This window comes from Armigeres subalbatus, unplaced genomic scaffold (genome assembly GCF_024139115.2).
Source record: "Armigeres subalbatus isolate Guangzhou_Male unplaced genomic scaffold, GZ_Asu_2 Contig183, whole genome shotgun sequence".
In the NCBI taxonomy this organism is placed as follows: Eukaryota; Metazoa; Arthropoda; class Insecta; order Diptera; family Culicidae; genus Armigeres; species Armigeres subalbatus.
The window spans coordinates 26,787-32,859 of NW_026942650.1; positions in this window are offsets into that span (position 1 = coordinate 26,787).

Here is a 6,073-nt window from a genome sequence, read left to right on the forward strand (position 1 = left end):
GCAAAAGTCTTCTCCATTCAGTTCGATGCATGACTGTACATTATTCATTTTATTTATGTAGTTAACATCTAAACAGATAACACTGCATCAACAATTTGACGCCACAATACACGGTTCGAGGCCGCAACTTTCCATCCTCGAATGCGCCCCACGCTCGCCAAGTTGTTTTGCACCTGGTCTGACCAACTTGCTCACTGTGCTCCACGCCGTCTCGTACCTGCCGGATTGGAAGCGAACACCATCTTTGCAGGGTTGTTGTCCTTCATTCTTGCAACATGTCCTGCCCATCGTACCCTTCCGGCTTTAGCTACCTTCTGGATACTGGATTCGCCGTAGTGCTGGGCGAGCTCGTGGTTCATTCTTCGCCGCCACACACCGTCTTCTTGCACCCCGCCAAAGATGGTGGCGCTGGCGAATCTTTTTTGACCGCAGTTTCTTCTGGAGCCCGTGGTAGGCCCGACTTCCACAGATGATGCGCCTTCGTATTTCACGACTAACATTGTTATTAGTCGTTAGCAAGGATCCAAGGTAGACGAATTCCTCGACCACCTCGAATGCATCCCCGTCTATCGTAACACTGCTTCCCAGGCGGGCGCTGTCGCGCTCGGTTCCGCCCACAAGCATGTACTTTGTCTTCGATGCACGTATCACGTTTCAGGCGGGTATACAGTTCTGCCACCTTTGCAAATGTTCGGTCGACAATGTCCGTGTCATTCGCGAATCAAATAAATTGACTGGATCTGCTGAAAATCGTACCCCGGCTGTTACACCCGGCTCTCCGCATGACACTTTCTAGCGCAATGTTGAACAACAGGCACGAAAGTCCATCACCTTGTCTTAATCCCCGGCGTGATTCGAACGAACTGGAGTGTTCGCCCGAAATCTTCACACAGTTTTGCACACCATCCACCGTTGCTTTAATCAGTCTGGTAAGCTTCCCAGGGAAGCTGTTCTCGTCCATAATTTTCCAAAGCTATACGCGGTCTACACTGTCGTATGACGCCTTGAAATCAACGAACAGATAGTGCGTTGGGACCTGGTATTCACGACATTTTTGAAGGATTTGCCGTACAGTAAAGATCTGGTCCGTTGTCAAGCGGCCGTCAACGAAGCCGGCTTGATAACTTCCCACAAACTCATTCACTAATGGTGACAGACGACGGAAGGTGATCTGGGATATCACTTTATAGGCGGCATTAAGGATGGTGATCGCTCAAAAGTTCTCACACTCCAGCTTGTCGCTTTTCTTGTAGATGCGGCATATAACCCCTTCCTTCCACTCCTCCGGTAGCTATTCGGTTTCCCAGATTCTGACTATCAGTTTGTGCAGGCAAGTGGTCAGCTTTTCCGGGGCCATCCTAATGAGCTCAGCTCCGATACCATCCTTACCAGCTGCTTTATTGGTCTTTAGCTGTTGAATGGCATCCTTAACTTCCCTCAAGGTGGGGACTGGTTGGCTTCCATCCTCCGCTGCCTTGACTTTCACTGCCTGTACTCCCAGCGCCATTCAAATGTTCCTCGTAGTGCTGCTTCCACCTTTCGATCACCACACGTTCGTCCGTCAAGATGCTCCCATCCTTATCCCGGCACATTTCGGCTCGCGGCACGAAGCCTTTGCGGGATGCGTTGAACTTCTGATAGAACTTGCGTGTTTCTTGAGAACGGCACAGCTGTTCCATCTCCTCGCACTCCGCTTCTTCCAGGCGGCGTTTCTTCTCCTGAAAAAGGCGGGTCTGCTGTCTCCGCTTCCGTCTATAACGTTCCACGTTCTGCCGGGTACCTTGCTGCAGCGCGACCGCCCGCGCTGCGTCCTTCTCCTCCAGAATCTGTCTGCACTCTTCGTCGAACCAATCGTTCCGTCGACTTCGACCCATATACCCGACGTTGTTCTCCGCTGCGTCGTTAATGGCTGCTTTGACTGTATTCCAGCAGTCCTCAAGGCCCCATCGAGCTCACCCTCTTCCGGCAACGCTGGCTCGAGATGCTGCGCGTATGCAGTGGCGACATCAGGTTGCTTCAATCGCTCTAGGTCGTACCGCGGCGGTCGTCGGTACCGAACATTGTTGATGACGGATAGTTTTGGGCGCAGTTTCACCATCACCAGATAGTGGTCAGAGTCTATGTTAGCGCCACGATATGTCCTGACGTCGATAATGTCGGAGAAGTGCCGTCCATCAATCAGAACGTGGTCGATTTGTGATTCTGTCTGCAGTGGTGATCTCCAGGTGTACCGATACGGGAGACTGTGTTGGAAGTAGGTGCTGCTAATGGCCATATTCTTGGAGGCGGCGAAATCAATTAATCGTAGTCCGTTTTCGTTCGTCAGCCGGTGAGCGCTGAACTTTCCAATAGTCGATCTAAACTCCTCCTCTTAGCCAACCTGAGCGTTCAAATCTCCTATGATGATTTTGACGTCGTGGCTTGGGCAGCTGTCGTACTCACGTTCCAGCTGCGCGTAGAATGCGTCCTTATCATCATCAGTGCTTCCGGAGTGTGGGCTATGAACGTTGATTATGCTGAAGTTGAAAAACCGGCCTTTGAGCCTCAACCTGCACATTCTCTCATTGATCGGCCACCACCCGATCATGCGCCTTTGCATATCGCCTATCACTATGAAAGCTGTTCCCAGCTCGTGTGTGTTGCCGCAGCTCTGATAGATGGTATGATTACCGCTAAACATTCGCACCATTGATCCCTTCCAACAAACCTCCTGCAGTGCTACGATGCCGAATCCACGGTCCTTGAGCACATCGGCGAGTATGCTTGTGCTCCCGATGAAGTTGAGAGATTTGCAGTTCCACGAATCGAGTTTCCAATCGCTAGTCCCTTTTCGTCGCAGTGGTCTTCGCCGATGGTTCCGGTCCGTACTCTCTTGTTGATTGTTCGTTGCGTATGTTTTTTTAAAGGCTGGCTTGCAGGGTCTGACACCAAACCCCCTAAATTTCCGGAGGACTATTCCGGACCATTCCTCCTTATTCCCGGTGGACTATGGTGCACAGTGTCACTTAGAGTCCCTCGCTGGCACTCGGATGATGATCAGCCGCCCCTAACATGGAGAACAGACGCTGTTGTGAGCCGATCCTGACATGGAGAACAGACGCTCAGTAAGATTTGCACCCCCGGAGAGGAGCAAACCCCCCCTTCCCTGTCAGCATTCGACCATAGTTCCCACCGGGGTTGGTTACCCGATCTTCCCTAAGGTTGCTCGTATCCCGTCCAGCACCACGGGGAGGTAGGGATAGGAGTTGCTGGGTAAGAGGCTAAAGACCGCAAGATGGGGTATATTTTATTCCTTCATGTACGCGAAGTACCAATGGTACGCTTTACCCAGCATTTGCCGTGCCACCAGAGGTGTACAGGATTCATAAGTAAGTAAGTAAATACACGGTTCGAGACAGCATATCTCCATCCTCGAATGCGCCCCAAGCTCGCCAAGTCACTTTGCACTTGGTCTGCTCACCTCGCTCGCTGTGCTCCACGCCGTCTCGTACCTGCCGGATCGGAATTTGCATGGTTGCTGTCCGACATTCTTGCAACATGCCCTGCCCCTCGTGCCCTTCCGGCTTTAGCTACCTTCTGGATACTAGATTCGCCGTAGAGCTGGGTGAGCTCGTGGTTCATTCTTCGCCGCCACACACCGTCTTCTTGCACACCGCCAAAGATGGTCCTAAGCACCCGTCTCTCGAATACTCCGAGTGTGTGTGTGTGTTTCATGTCCGTAGAGGACTACCGGTCTTATCAGCGTCATGTACATGAAACATTTGGTATGGTGGTGAATTTTTTTTTACCCAAATTGTAATATGGGAACGGTTCGCCACTCATAGCTCAACTCATAGCTCCTATTTCCATCCCATCAAAAACAAAGCCTATCACCTCTGTATACATTTGCAAACGATCATATGTAGCATATCGTGACAGACTTTTTTAGCCGGCTTTCAGGATAAAGCACTGATTCGGGAGGCTATCCAGTTTTCCGCGAGCGGTAATGGCCGCCAGCAGGGCTGTCAGATGATTTTTTCGTAAATCTGTATTGACTTGCGTAAAAAATCTGTATTGTCTGTATTTGAGGGGAAAATAGATTTTTTTCTAAGTGATGCAAAATAGCGATTCTGATTATAGTATTCCAATGTACATTTTCATTGAGTTTTTTTAAAACCAGGTAAATAAAATTAGAAATCCCAGAAATCCGTAGGAATCTTTTAAGGAGCTCGATGCAATCATGTTAAAGCATCAAATCACTAAGTTTTTTCGGTTGTTATAATTTATATTTAAAGCTCAATCTTTTCCGAAATTCATGTCGTCTTTTTAATTCAACATCTCAATTATTACTCGACCTCAGCAACAATTCTATCATGAGCCCACAAGTGATGCTTCTCGGATCTTTTTTGCTAACTTCTCCAATATTCTACCGAATTCGGAAACATTTTTTTTTGTCATTGCTTAAATAATGATTACTAAATTCGATTACACAACATATTTCTTACCAATAAAGCTGGGATTGTTTTCTGTTTGTTGGTTAATTTAATCCCTCATCATAAACCGCTTGGTCACTTGGGAAATAGTTCATTGGTGGTATTCGCATTATGTTACAAACATTTTGAAATAAATGCTACACCAATTTTTGTCCTTTTTATGGATGGCCTCATTATATTCTTATCATCTTGTACCACGGTACGAATAGCACAGGGCTGTATTTATTGTAAATCAAGATTGAGAACGAATATCGGATTCTTTTAAATTACTTATGTGATAGATAAATATATTTTTTGCAATTCCTGATCATAATACCTGGTTTACAGTTGTCATTTGAGTGATAAAACGGCCTACTTTTCCATACCAACAGAATGGGTGCTTTAATGACCATTATGCAACTCAAATGGGTTGCATAATATTCATTATAGCACTCATTTGGGTGCTATAATGAAAAACCTACATTGGGACAGTAGTTACTTGACTACATTTAGCTGAATTAGTTTGGGTGAGTGTTTAAATAGTGTACTCTACGCGTCTCGTAATAAATGAAATGGTTTGTTGGACATAACATCACAATTTTCCAAAGGCAATTGCATTCATCGCTTCATAGCTTTTCAAGCTATGCAATTTGGCACGATAAGATGGAATGTTATTGTTCTCTGCCGCAGCATAATTTATTGGCATGAGTGATCATGTAGAGTAAATTCGATTGTACAATTTTGGTATAGATTTATCATATCAAAGCCCATTTTTCGTCATTGCAAAAAATAGCGTGTGCAACTCGTTGCAAAACTCGATTTTTTCAGCACTCGTAGTATTTATCCAACTCGGCAAGCCTCGTTGGATAAACGTACAACTCGTGCTGAAAAAATCATCTTTTTGCAACTAGTTGCACAAACTACTATTAAACCTTTACTTTAACAAATTGCATAAAGTTATGAACATCACAAGGGCATCACAATTTCCAGTGTGACTGTAAAACATCTGAATTTGTTTTATAATTCTATAATTATTATTTATAGAAATTACTGATAGATACCAAGCAGTCAATTCTATATACATAGACTGATCTGATAACAGAATGTACTCAGGAAACAAACTAATTCACATGTCTTTATTACGAAACTTCTTTATAATACATTTATACTAAAAATAAAATACCATTACTCCTATTTGAAACTCCAGAATATGAGTTTTAAGCACTTAAAGTACCCAGAAATCAGTCACAACCCATTTTATTAATGTTTTTTAAATATGGTTCAAGCTGTGCTTTAAACTTTAATATTTTATTAATGTTTGATTAGTACGATAACATTTGAAATAACAAAAAATCTGTACAAATCTGTATTCTATTTAAAAAATCTGTATAAAATCTGTAATCTGTATCAAGTCTGTATTGACGTTTTAAAATCTGTAAAATACAGATAAAAATCTGTATATATGGCAGGCCTGGCCGCCAGCTTGCCTGCGGGCCAGTCTCTGATTTGACGTTTGTGGATGTCAACTGCACCCACCGCTCCATTCTGACCAATATTGCATATAAGAAGGTGCTGATTTAGTGAATTCAAGCCTTCTTATATACCACATTGATCAAATGCTC